The sequence below is a fragment of the Manis javanica genome, chromosome 14 (assembly GCF_040802235.1).
Source record: "Manis javanica isolate MJ-LG chromosome 14, MJ_LKY, whole genome shotgun sequence".
Taxonomy (NCBI): domain Eukaryota; kingdom Metazoa; phylum Chordata; class Mammalia; order Pholidota; family Manidae; genus Manis; species Manis javanica.
In genome coordinates, this window is record NC_133169.1 from 44,468,119 (window position 1) to 44,483,594 (window position 15,476).

Here is a 15,476-nt window from a genome sequence, read left to right on the forward strand (position 1 = left end):
GATACCACAAAAAAAGAAAATTACAGACCAATATCCCTGATGAACATAGGTGCAAAGTACTCAACAAAATATTAGAAAACTGAATTCAAAAAATACATCAAAAAGATCATCCATTATGATCAAGTAGGATTTATTCCAGGGATGTAAGGATGGTACAATATTCAAAAATCCATCAACATTATCCACCACATCAACTAAAAGAAGGATAAAAACCTCATGATCATCTCCATAGATGCTGAAAAAGCATTTCACAATATTCAACATCCATTCATGATAAAAACTCTCAACAAAATGGGTATAGAGGGCAAGTACCTCAACATAATAAAGTCCATTTATGAAAAACCCACAGCCAACATCATACTGAACAGTGAGACACTGAAAGCTTTTCTTTAAGATTGGGAACAAGACAAAGATGCCCACTGTCCCCACTTCTATTCAACACAGTACTGGAGGTCCTAGCCACAGCTATCAGACAACACAAAGAAATAAAAGGCATCCAAATTGGCAAGGAAGAAGTTAAACTGACCCTGTTTGCAGATGACATGATATTGTATATGAAAAACCCTAAAGAATCCCCTCCAAATCTACTATATTTAATATCTGAATTCAGCAAAGTTGCAGGATACAAAATTAATACACAGAAATCTGTGGCATTCCTATACACTAATGATGAACTAGCAGAGAAAGAAATCAGGAAAATACTTCCATTCACAACTGCATCAAAAAGAATAAAATACCTAGGAATAAACCTAACCAAGGAAGCAAAAGACCTATACTCTGAAAACTACAAGACATTCATGAGAGAAACTAAAGAAGACACCAATAAATGGCAACACATCCCGACATCCCATGCTCATGGATCAGAAGAATTAATATTGTCAAAATGGCCATCCTGCCTAAAGCAATCTATAGGTTCGATGCAATTCCTATCATAATACCAACAGCATTCTTCAACAAACTAGAGAAAATCGTCCTAAAATTCATATGGAACCACAAAAGACCTCAAATAGCCAAAGCAATCCTAAGAAGAAATAATAGAGTTCGGGACATTATGCTCCCCAACTTCAAGATCTACTACAAAGCCACAGTAATCAGGACAATTTGGTACTGGCACAAGAACAGACCCACAGACCAATGGAACAGAGTAGTGAGCTCTGATACAAACCCAACCATATATGGTGAGCTAATATATGATAAAGGAACCATGGATATAAAATGGGGAAATGAAAGCCTCTTTAACAGCTGGTGTTTGCAAAACTGACAGCTGCAGGCAAGAGAATGAAACTGGATTATTGTTTAACCCCATACAAAAAAGTGAACTCAAAATGGATTAAAGACTTGAAAGTAAGTCATGAAATCATAAAACTGTTAGAAGATAACATAGGCAAACATCTCCTGAATATAAGCATGAGCAACTTCTTCCTGAACACATCTTCTCAATCAAACAAGGGAAACAAAAGCAAAAATGAACTCATGGGACTACATCAAACTAAAAAGTTTCTATACAGCAAAGGACATCATGAGCAGAACAAAAAAGCATCCTACAGTATGGGAGAATATATTTGTAAATGACATTTCCAACAAGGGGTTAACATCCAAATTATAGAAAGAACTTACATGCCTCAACAGTCTAAAAGCAAATAACCCGATTAACAAATGGGCAGAGAATATGAAGAGATAGTCCTCCAATGGAGAAATTCAGATGGCCAACAGACACATGAAAAGATGCTCCACATCACTAATCATCAAGGAAATGCAAATTAAAACCACAATGAGATATCACCTCACACCAGTAAGGAAGGCCAGCATCAAAAAGACTAAGAACAACAAATGTTGGCAAGGATGTGGAGAAAGGGGAACACTCCTACACTGTTGGTGGGAATGTAAGCTAGTTTAAACATTGTGGAAAGTAATATGGAGGTTCCTCAAAAAACTGAAAATAGACATACCATTTGACCCAGGAATCCCACTCCTAAGAATTTACCCAAAGAATACAACTTCTCAGATTCAGAAAGACATATGCACCCCTATGTTTATTGCAGCACTTTTTACAAAAGCCAAGATACGGAAGCAACCTAAGTGTCCATCCGTAGATGAATGGATAAAGAAGATGTGGTACATATACACAATAGAATACTACTCAGTCATAAGAAAGAAACAAATCCTACCATTTGCAACAACATGGATGGAACTGGAGGACTCAGTGAAATAAGCCAGAGGGAGAAAGACAAATGCCAAATGATTGCCCTCATTTGTGGAGTATAACAAGGAAGCAAAACTGAGGGAACAAAATGGCAGCAGACTCACAGACTCCAAGAATAAACTAGTGGTTACCAAAGACTGGGGTGTGGGAGGGTGGGCGGTGAGGGAGGGAGAAGGGCATTGCGGAGTATTATGTTTAGTACACATGGTGTGGGGTGTCACAGAGAGAACAGTGCAGCACAAAGAAGCCACACAGTGGATCCTTGGCATCTTACTGCACTGATGGACGGTGACTGCATTGGGGTGTGTGTGGGGACTTGATAATATGGTATATGTAGTAACCACATTGTTTTTTCACATGAAACCTTCATAAGAGTGTATATCAATCATACCTTAATAAAATATTAAAAAATAAAAAATAAAATAAATAAAGACAAGAGTAAGTGAGGTGGGGTGGGTGGGGACCTTAAAAGGTGTTCATACCACGTTTATTCTCCCTGCGTTCTCCCAGGTCCGTGCAGGCAGCTGGCTCCGATGCTGCCCCTCCCGCTGCCCAGCACGGGCCCAGGCCCCTCCCTCCCCAGCCCCAGGGCTGTGCAGCTCCTCTCTCAGCCCCTGTGATCTCCACTGTTCCTTCCCACTGCTCCAGTCCCACTGCTCCCTCCCGCTGGTGGCTCGGGCTCCCAGCTGCTTCTTCTCAGCAGCATGAAGGCTCTGCAGCTTCCTGCACCAGCCCCTGTTCTCCCAGCTTTGCCACCCCTAACACCTGGAGGAACTCTGTGGGCAGGTCTTTATGGTGGACACCGGCCAATTACGTGCTGGCAGCTGAGGAGAGGAGAGAGTGGGTGTTTCCCTCCCCCCTTCCCTTTGCTGATCCTCCCTTGACGGACAAGCAAGCAGCCAGTAAACATCCTGTCAGTCTCATAGATGCGCAAAACAGGCTCCTTAGGTACGCAATGGGTGATAGTAAAGCCATAATTTCTATTTTCTCTATAATTTTTTTTTCCTGTGCTAAGAAGGCAAATTTTATTTTATTCTCTGCTTTCCCCTAGCATAACACTATGTCTGACATGTAGTACAAATATATTAATATCCATTAGATGAATACATAAATAAGAGAGAGAAAATGATAGTGAGAAAGTAAATTAGTGAAACTCCTTGGGGAAAAATTCAGCAATATCTCATAAAACTAATGTAGTTATTATCCTGTAATTTAAGACCTCAAGGAGATTAAGTAAGGGTGTACATTGAAATACAATATAAACACTGTTTTAAACCATGGAAAATAGGAAAGAGACAAATATTTACTATGAGAAAATGGATACATAAACAAACAATATTAATATCAATTTATTGGGAATTTTAAAAAATTAACTGTAAGGAAAAAGATATGTTATAAATGATCAGTGTGATAACATGCACCAGAAAAATACTGTTAACTATTGAATTTGGGCACATATGCCTTCAATAAAAATACAAAAATTTGATAGGCAAAATACACAGTAGTATTAGAGAAATGCTCTCTTAAAACACTGAGAAGAGAAGATTACAGGGAGACACAGACATGGCTTCACTATACCTATATGTTTATGACTTGAAATAAATATTCCAAAAAATAATTTTTTAGAGTTCCATTTGAGCACATAGCCATTGTATTTTAGCATATGGTATTGTATTTGTCTATAACTATGACAGATTATATAACAGAATTTACAGAGATTCTAAATTTGTTTTTTGCTTTATTGAATCAAAGGCTTAATTATGGGTGGTTTTCAAATTTTAAATTTACATTAACCCAAATTTCAAATTTTTAGTACATGGTATTTTTCACATTGTATATAATTCCATGTTCTTTTGGCATGAAATTTCCTACTTGACTATTTCTACTGAGGAAACTATTTTCAGCTTATAAGGTAAATTTCAACCTTTCAATAACTATACACACAACTTATTAATGGATTTATAACAAAAAATAAAAATTGTGACAACATAAAGTGGCAGGAGAAGAACTGACAGCATAGAGTTACTGTATGTAATTAAACAAGTTGCTATTGACTTAAAATAGAACAATAAGGTGTCTTAGTGAGCCTCATAGAGTCACACGCAAATGAACCTTAAAGAAGATGCACAGAGAGAATGGGATAGGAATCAGAGTATTAGTGTGTAAAATCAATTAAACACAAAGGAACATAGCAAAGGAAAAGAGGAGAAAGAGAACTACAAAGAGACAGAAAGCAATGTGGGAATCCCACCAGCAAGCTGGCAGAATAGTTCCAGCATTTGTCACCCACAGAAAAAGCAGTATGAGATAAACCCACAGGAGAAACTGCCTTCACAAGAGCTCCTTAACTGAGACCTGCACACTAGTGACCAGAGAGCTCTAGGCCCACAGCTCCCCTGTGGGGGAATGAGTGTGAAGTTTGTGTGTGACTATACTGTGGAATGTGGGCCAGGACCCAGCACCTGCAGGTCCCTGGATGGACCCACCCACTTGCAGACTCAAGAACCAGGCACTGGCCCCATCTGTCTACAGATTCCGGCAAAAGACGTTCCCTTCCACGGTACCAGACGCTGGGCACACCTGCTCATAGGCCCTGGCGACCGCCCCACCCTGGGCCCCCTGGCCAACTCATGCAGAGTATCTGGCAGAGCTGAAGGCACAGCTTTTCCTTCCCTAAGCCAATGTGGTAAGACTGAAAGAGGCCGCTGCCTCTTCAAATACACAGACACCACAGCAAGGCCGCAGGGATCACAGAGAATCAGGGAAACACGACACCACAAAAGGAACAATAACAACAACATACAGAATCTGATGCTAAAGAAAATGAGATCTAAAAACCACCTAGGAATAATTCAAAATAACTATGTTTTAGAATATCTTACAGTGAGCTGCAACACGGAAAGACGACAAAATCAGAGAAACACTACATGAACAAAATAAATAGTTCAACAGCACGTGAAAAGAGTCAAAAGGCCCAAAAATAAATTCCTGGATGAAGAGCATGGTGGCTGAACTAAAAGATTCAGCACACATCTTCAATGGTGGAATATCAAGAATAAGAAAAAAAAAAGCAGTGATTTCAAAAGAAAAAACATTCATAAAATGTTATAAATGAAGGATGCCAGTGGGACTTACGTGACAGCATCAAATGAATGAATACATGCACTGTGAGAGTCCAGGAAAAGAGAAAGGTAAAGCTCAAAGAAATAGTGGCTGAGAACTTCCCATATATAAATGTGTATCCAAAGTCATGAATTCTCCCTAAAAACCAAATAAGTCGAAACAAAAGAACTCTGCACCAAAGGTCTTAGAGTTTTCGGTCTACTTAAAAAAAATACATAGACTGGGTAGCTTACAAATAATGGAAATTTATTCATCATAGTTCTGGTAAATGGAAATTCAAAATCAGGGCTCTGAGAGATTTCATGTCTCCTAAGGGCCTAGTCCATAGGTCAGCCACCTTTTCACAATGTACTCACATGAAGGAAGGGGAAAGGATAATGCTGGGGTCACTTTCAGAAAGGCGCTAAATTCATTCACATGTGCTCTGCCCTCATCACCAACCCAGTTCCAAAAGGCCTGTCTTAAATTGCAATACAGCATTGTTAGTACATGCACTGTGGTGTATGTGACTCTCTGGAAATTATTTCAGTTTCATAACTGAAGCTTTGTACCATTTGACCATCACCTTCTCTATGCCTGTCCCTCAAAATCACCATCCTAATCTCTGCTTTTATGACTTCAAAATATTTTTTTCCATATATAATGAAACTATATAGAATTTGCCTTTCTTTACTATATTTCACTTAATATAATGTCCTCCAGGTAGGTCCATCCATATTATAGCAACTGAAAGGATTTGCTTCTTTCTTAAGGCTGAATAATGTATATACACATACATGCCATATCTTCATTATCCATTCATCCACTGATGGACATTCAAGTTGTATCAGTATGTTGACTACTGTGAATGATACTACAATGAACTTGAGATGGCAGGTATCCTCCTGAGATCCTGGCTTCAATATCTTTTGATACATACCCAGCAGTAGGATTGCTAAATCATAAGGTAATCCTATATTTATTTTTTAATATCAACCATACAGTTTTCCATAATTCAAATAAGTATGACACTGGCACAAGAAAAGACCTATAGATCAGTGGAATTGAACTGAAAGAACAGATATAAGCCCACATATACATGGTCAATCAATATGCAATAAAGGACCTATGAATATTCAATGGAGAAAAGACATTCTATTCAATAAATTGTGTTGAGAAAACTGGACAGCTACATGCAAGAGAATGAAACTGGATTACTGTCAACTTTATATATAAAAGTACACTCAAATGGACTAAATATGTCAATGTCAGAAATGAAACCATTAAACACTTAGAAGAAAACATAGGCAAAATTCTCTTAAACATAAGCATAAGCAATTCTTTTCTGGACACATCTCCCTGGGCAAGGGAAACAAAGCAAAAAATGAACAAGTGTGACTATATCAAACTAAAAAGCTTCTGTACAGCAAAGGACACCATCAACAAAACTAAAAGGCAATTTACATTATGGGAGATTATATTCATAACTGATTTATCTGATAAGGGGTTTACATCCAAAAAATATAAAGAACCCATATGCCTCAACAAATAACCAAATTAAAGAATAGGCAGAGAACCTGAATTATCATTTTTCCAAAGAAGAAATACAAACAGCCAATAGGCACATGAGTAGATGCTCCACATCACAAATATCAGGGAAATGCAAGTCAAACCCACAATGAGATAGAACCTCACACCAGTTAGAATGGCCACTACCGAAAAGACAAGAAATACCAAGTGTTGGTGAGGATGTGGAAGAAAGGGAACTCCTGCACTGTTGGTGGGAATATAAATTGGTGCAGCCACTATGAAAAATAGTATGTAGGTTCCTCAAAAAACTAAAAAGAGAAATACCATGTGACCCACTAACTCCAGTTCTAGGCACTTACCTGAGGAAAACAAAATCCCTGATTCAAAAATATATGTTTACCCCTATGTTTACTGCCACATTATTTACAATAGCCAAAATAATGGTATCAACCAAAGTGTCCATCAATAAACAAGAAGAGGTGGTATATATGCATAATGGAATATTAATCAGCCATAGAAAAGAAATCCTGCCATTTGCAACAACACAGATGGACATAGAGAGTATTATGCTAAGTGAAATAAGCCAGGCAGAGAAAAGCAAATACCATATGATTTCACTTATATGTGGAATCTAAACACAGAACAAAATGAACAAAACAGCAGTAGACTCAGAAACACTAAGAAATGACTGGTGGTTACCATGGGAGAGGGTTTTGAGTGGGCAGGTGGGGAAAGTGAGGGCAATAAAGAGGCACAAAATCTCAATCTTAATATAAGTATTGGTCATGGGGATGAACAATATACGGCTGCATGGCAAATATAGTCAATGGTTCTGTAAAATGTTTCTGCATTGACAGTAACTGTAGCAGTTAGGATGAGGATTTAATAATGTTTGTAACTGTTGAATCACTGTTATATACTTGAACCAATACAGTACTGTAATCAATTATATTTCAATAAAAATACACTCAGAAACATTAATATCATTGATTTTTATTAACTGAATGTTAAAGGAAAATTAATCTGAAACTGTGGGTGATCTTAGCCGAGTGCTGCAATTGATCAGTGGGTTTTGTTCCTTTTTTCTGACGGAAGGTAGAATCGCCCTCCACAGCGCTATGAACAAGCATTCTCTGTCATGTGTTTGCTGAATTTGCATTATAAAATAAAATGAGAACTCTAGAGATATCTCTGTTTAAGTGGCAAAGTACAATCCCTAATATAGAACGGAAAGCTGCTTGCACCCATGAGTTTAAGGTTCTTTACGGACCTTAAACCTCTCTGGAAAGTGGCGGCCAAGGAGGGGAGCGCGGACTTCTCCAGGCAGGGTTACCTGTGCATGTGACAGTGCCGGGGCCTTGAACGCACTGCCGAAGGACACGTTCCATCCCTCCGTGAGGCACAGCAGTACAGCTCTACCCATCTTTTACGACTCTATCACTTAATATCTATTTAAAACACCTGGAATCAATGTTGCATTTCTCCCCTCCTCCACGTGTGATAGAACACTTCCCACAGCATGTTTAATCTCTGTGAGAATGGAGCTTACAGTTCAGGTGTCTCAAACTTGCTTCCCAATGACTTCTACCTTACCTATAACTTGAGACTTGGTGACCGATAGAGTCAACTCTGAGCATGGAGATCGATTTGTATATTGATAGGTACAGTCATATTATCATCCACTGTCAGTTACTGGTAACAGGTAGACCTCAGACCTCACTGGCCATCCATCCCTTCTAATTCCCGTAGCCCTTTGACATTAAGTTGGTCAATTCCTATCTTGAGAAACCTGACCTCTGACATCTAAGGGTCACCGAAAGTGGATCAACCACATTCAAGTTCCACACTCGACTCAGGTGTGAGATCATTGCAAAAGGACAAGTGCCATCTTCTGCATTAGAACACGCAGAATGAGGGACCCATGAGTGATGTCTCATGGGAGCCTGTCCCCAGGCCTTAACTAACCATAGACCCACAGTCCGTGCAGTGCTGTCAGTAATTTCTTATGAAAAACAGTTGCTGCGTTTTATGCTGTCCTGTTGGTTTACAAATATAAAAAAGCTATTTTGATTAGGCCTCTAAGGAAATAGGAAAATTACATAAGATTGACGTGGCAAAGTTTCTTTAAAATGAATCATATCTGAGAATGAAGTGGTTACAATGATATTCCACCTCACCACATGAGAAAGTGTTACACTGGGAAGGGAAGAGCAGAGGATACTATCCCCACCTGAAATCTTTCCTGCAAATAGAGCAGCAGCTCTGGATGAAGTGATCTATTTCCCCTGCCCGAGCTGCAAAGCAGAGGTGCAGATTTTTCTCAGTGTGGGAGGCAGATCATGAGAACAGATAGCTCTGAAGCTCCCTCTACAGGAACTGATGTTATTTGTAACAAGATGTGAGGAAGTTAAGTCCCACAGCACTCTTGAAAACAATGGATAATTTGGGGGTAAGAATTTGAAATAGTTTTACTTATACAGCAGTAACAAGCTAAATTATAGGGCAGGGGTTACACTGTGGAAAACCAAAGACAGATGAGTGCCCTGCCTGGATCAGGGCAAACTTCAAAATTTAGCCTCAAAAAATACACAAGGTCCCAATTTAATTGGATCATGATGTAGAATAATTTATATCCCAGGTCATAGTCAAATAACAGAATTTCAACAGGTAATGAATGAAATCTAACAGTTGGTTGGAACATCAATAGAGGGAGACAATTTAAGAGATCCAAGAAAGAGACTAAGGAAGTCAGGCTGAAACCCCTGACACCCCAAGAAAAACTGTGCATGCCCCAGGACACGCCCTTCTGAGGGGCACATGCAAGTCTGTAAGATGAAAGGAAATAGATGTCACTGAAATACTCCATCCACATCGCTAAACAAATAAGCAAAAACAAGAAGAATCCCTGACTTGGGGCCAATGTCCAGAGGTATTACAATATACTATTAAGATTTCCAGTTTTTAAGGACTGAAAGGAAACAGGGAAATGTGACCCCCACACAGGTAAAAATGAAGGCAATGGAAACTACGTGTGTGAAGACATATCTACACTTTGGAGTTGGCAGACAAATATTTTATAGCAGCTGTTACAAACACGTTAAAGGAAATCATACTGAAGAAGATGCAGTTATTATGAGAATGTCTCATCAAAAATTTAATACAGAGAAACAATTTTTTAAAAACAACCAAATAAAAGTTCTGGAGTTGAAAATACCATGAAATGAAAATTATTTACTAGAGGGGATCAACAGTAGATTTTAGTAGGCAGAAGAAAGTATCATTAAACTTGAAACAGGTTGATAAAGTTTATATAGTCTGAAGACCAGAAGTAGAGTGAATAGGAAACAGTCTCACAGAGAACATTAATGCACACATGACGGCGGCATCCAAAGGGGAGAAGGAAAACAGAGAAACGATGGCAACGCTCCTCACTGGATGAAAATTTAACCTGTACGCCTGAGAACTTCTATTTACTCCAAGAAGGGCAAACACAACGAGACTAACACCCAGAAAAAATTTTAAATCCAGTAACAGAGAAACACTGAACAAGGAAAATCTGACTCCTTAAACACAAGTACATTCAAATTAACAGATGACTTTTCAGCAGAATAATGGAGAAGGCAGTGGAGGGAAGTATGCAGTGTGTTGAAATAAAAATGAAATACCAAAGATCACTATATCCAGCAAGATTATCTTTAAAACCAAAGTTGATATAGATGGCTTCATTGGTGAATTTTACCAAAAAAAAATAATAATATAATAATGGAAGATATGAGACTAATTTTCCACAATTTTTTTCAGAAAATTTAAGCATAAGGGACTTTCTCTAATTCGTTATTATAAGTCCAGAATTACCCTCAAAGTTCTGAAAAAGCCACTGTTAAAAAGAAAACATGAACAGACGTATTAAAATCCTACACATAGTTAAACACAACTATGTATTAAATTCAACCACGCATAAATGTATAAAATGTATATAAAGGGAATCATATCATACAAGAAGACCAAGTGGCTATTGCTGATATTCAAGCTCATTGAAAACCTGAAAATCAGTAAACCAAAGATAAATTGTATACCTCAATAACTATAGAAGTATCTTTTGAAAAAATGCAACACTTAATATATCCTCAACAAATGATTAATATAAGAAAAACTTTGAGCTAGATGAATAACTACAAAAAACCCTACAGCTAACATCATTCATAATAAGAGACTGGTCTCTTCTCCCAAAAATAGGAAGCAAGACAAAGGTCTCCTTTTTCAATACTTCTAGTCAACATCATACTAGAAGTCCTACATTAGTAAATAAGACAAGAAAAATAAATAAAATCAACAAAGATTGTTAAGGAATAGGTAAACCCATTTTGTGAGAATGAGGTAGAGTAAATTGGGAGTGGGAGCCAAGTGAGTGGAGGATGTGTTCCTGAGGTGGTGAGAATGGACTGCAATTACAGGGTGGAAACAGCCATACATCAATGTGAATATGTTAAAGACCATGAAAGTGTGCACTGTAAATAGATTGAAATTGTTAACTTTATGTTATGTGAATTTCATTTCCATAAAAAGATTAGGCATCCAATATTTGACTATATACCAATAATGAACAATTGGAATTTTAGGTAAAAAGGCATTAAAACTGACACCTGAAAATGAAAAAAATAGCTAAAAATTAGCAAAACGTAGGATCTATACTGAAAGTAAGCAAATACAATATAAATAAATGGAGAGACATCCTATGAGTACAGAATATGATACCTAACATATAAAGAATGGAGGACAAAGAAAAAGGAGGAGAAAAAGAAAAGAACCTTTAGATTTGTGTTTGTAATAGCATATTAAGTGAGTTAAGTTAGTCTTTTAGATAGTAAGGAAGTTAACCTTGAACCTTTGGTAACCATCAATGTAAAGCCTTCAATAGTAGTAAGTACATCCCTATCAATAATCATCCTAAATGTAAATGGACTGACTGCACCAATCAAAACACACAGAGTTGCTGAATGGTTAAAAAAACAGGACCCATCTATATGCTGCCTACAGATACTCACTTGAAACCCAAAGACATACACAGACTAAAAGTGAAGTTATGGAAAAGATATTTCATGCAACTAATAGGGTGAAAAAAGCAGGAGTTGCAGTACTTCTATCAGACAAAATAGACTTCAAAACAAAGAAAGTCACAAGAGACAAAGAAGGACATTACATAATGATAAAGGGGGCAGTCCAACAAGAGGATATAACCATTATAAATATCTATGCTTCCAACACAGGAGCACCCATCTATGTGAAACAAATACTAACTGAATTAAAAGGAGAAATAGAATGCAATGCATTCATTCTACGAGACTTCAACATTCCACACACTCTGAAGGACAGATCAACCAGACAGAAGATAAGTAAGGAGATGGAGGCACTGAACAACACAATAGAATAGATGGACCTAACAGACATCTACAGAACTATACACCCAAAAGCAGCAGAATACACATTCTTCTCAAGTACACATGGAACATTCTCAAGAATAGATCATATACTAGGCCACAAAAAGAGTCTCAATATATTCAAAAAGATTGAAATTATACCAACCAGTTTCTCGGACCACAAAGGTATGAAACTAGAAATAAATTACACAAAGAAAATGAAAAATCCACACAAACAATTGGAGGCGTCCCAACATGTTCCTAAAGAACCAATGGATAATTGACCAAATAAAAACAGAGAACAAGCAATATATGGAGACAAATAACAATAATAATTCAACACTGCAAAATGTGTGGGAAGCATTCAAGGAACATTGCAATACAGGCCTACCTCAAGAAGAAGAAAAATCCCATATGAGCAGTCTAAACTCACAATTTATGAAACTAGAAAAAGAAGAACAAATGAGGCCCAAAGTCTGTAGAAGGAGGGACATAATAAAAATTAGAGCAGAAATAAATAAAATTGAGAAGAATAAAACAATAGAAAGCATCAATGAAAGCAAGAGCTGGTTCTTCGAGAAAATAAACAAAATAGATAAAGCCCTAGCCAGACTTATCAAGAAAAAAAAACAGTCTACACACATAAACAGAACCAGAAATGAGAAAGGAAAAATCTCTACAGACACCACAGAAATACAAAGAATTATTAGAGAATTCTATGAAAAATTATATGCTAACAAATTAGATAACCTAGAAGAAATGGACAACTTTCTAGAAAAATACAACCTTCCAAGGCTGACCAAGGAAGAAACAGAAAATTTGAACAGACCATTTACCAGCAATGAAGTTGAACTGGCAATCAAAAATCTACCTAAGAACAAAACCCCTGCACCAGATGGCTTCACCGCTGAATTTTATCAAGCATTTAGTGAAGTCCTAGTACCCATCCTACGTCAAGGTTTCCAAAGAGTAGAAGAAGAGGGAATACTTCCAAACTCATTCTATGTTCTAGCCATGGCTATAAGACAACACAAAGAAATAAAAGGCATCCAGATTGGCAAGGAAGAAGTTAAACTATCCCTGTTTGCAGATGACATGATATTGTATATAAAAAACCCTAAAGAATCCCCTCCAAAACTACTAGATTTAATATCTGAATTCAGTAAAGTTGCAGGATACAAAATTAAGACACAGAAATCTGTGGCATTCCTATATACTAATGATAAACTAGCAGAGAAAGAAATCAGGAAAACACTTCCATTCACAATTGCATCAAAAAGAATAAAATAACTAGGAATAAACCTAACCAAGGAAGTGAAAGACCTATACTCTGAAAACTACAAGACATTCATGAGGGAAATTAAAGAAGATACCAATAAATGGAAACACATCCCAACATTCCATGCTCATGGATCAGAAGAATTAATATTGTCAAAATGGCCATTCTGCCTAAAGCAATCTATAGGTTCAATGCAATTCCTATCATAATACCAACAGCATTCTTCAACAAACTAGAGAAAATTGTCCTAAAATTCATATGGAACCACAAAAGACCTCAAATAACCAAAGCAATCCTAAGAAGGAATAATAGAGTTTGGGGCATTATGCTCCCCAACTTCAAGCTGTACTACAAAGCCACAGTAATCAAGACAATTTGGTACTGGTACAAAAACAGGCCCATAGACCAATGGAACAGAGTAGTGAGCTCTGATATAAACCCAACCATATATGGTGAGCTAATATATGATAAAGGAGCCATGGACATAAAATGGGGAAATGAAAGCCTCTTTAACAGCTGGTGTTTGCAAAACTGACAGCTTCAGGCAAGAGAATGAAACTGGATTATTGTTTAACCCCATACACAAAAGTAAACTCAAAATGGATTAAAGACTTGAACATAAGTCATGAAATCATAAAACTGTTAGAAGACAACATAGGCAAATATCTCCTGAATATAAAGCAAGAGCAACTTCCTGAATGCATCTTCTCAAGCAAGGGAAACAAAAGCAAAAATGAACTCATGGGACTAAATCAAACTAAAAAGTTTCTGTACAGCAAAGGACATCATGAGCAGAACAAAAAGGCATCCTACAGTATGGGAGAATATATTTGTAAATGACATTTCCAACAAGGGGTTCACATCCAAAATATAGAAAGAACTTACATGCCTCAACAGTCAAAAAGCAAATAACCCAATTAACAAATGGGCAGAGGATATGAAGAGATAGTCCTCTAATGGAGAAATTCAGATGGCCAACAGACACATGAAAAGATGCTCCACATCACTAATCATCAGGGAAATGCAAATGAAAACCACGAGATATCACCTCACACCAGTAAGGAAGGCCAGCATCGAAAAGACTAAGAACAAGAAATGTTGGCAAGGATGTGGAGAAAGGGGAACCCTCCTACACTGTTGGTGGGAATGTAAGCTAGTTCAACCATTGTGGAAAGCAATATGGAGGTTCCTCAAAAAACTGAAAATAGAAATACCATTTAACCCAGGAATCCCACTCCTAAAAATTTACCCAAAGAATACAATTTCTCAGATTCAGAAAGACATATGCACCCCTATGTTTATTGCAGCATTTTTACAAAAGCCAAGATATGGAAGCAACCTAAGTGTCCATCAGTAGATGAATGGATAAAGAAGAGGTGGTACATATACACAATGGAATACTACTCAGTCATAAGAAAGAAGAAATCCTACCATTTGCAACAACATGGATGGAGCTAGAGGTTATTATGCTCAGTGAAATAAGCCAGGGGGAGAAAGACAAATGCCAAATGATTGCCCTCATTTGTGGAGTATAACAATGAAGCAAAACTGAAGAAACAAAATGGCAGCAGACTCACAGACTCCAAGAATAAACTAGTGGTTACCAAAGAGTGGGGTGTGGGAGGGTGGACGGGGAGGGAGGGAAAGGGGATTGAGGGGTATTATGTTTCATACACATGGTGTGGGGGATCACAGGGAGAACAGTGTAGCACAAAGAAGCCACATAGTGGATCTGTGGCATCTTACTGCACTGATGGATGGTGACTGCATTGGGGTGTGGGTGGGGACTTGATAATATGGTAAATGTAGTAACCACATTGTTTTTTCATGTGAAACCATCATAAGAGTGTATATCAATCATACCTTAATAAAATATTAAAAAATAAAAAATAAAATAAAATAAATAAAGACCAGAGCAAGTGGGGTGGGGTAGGGTGGGGGCCTT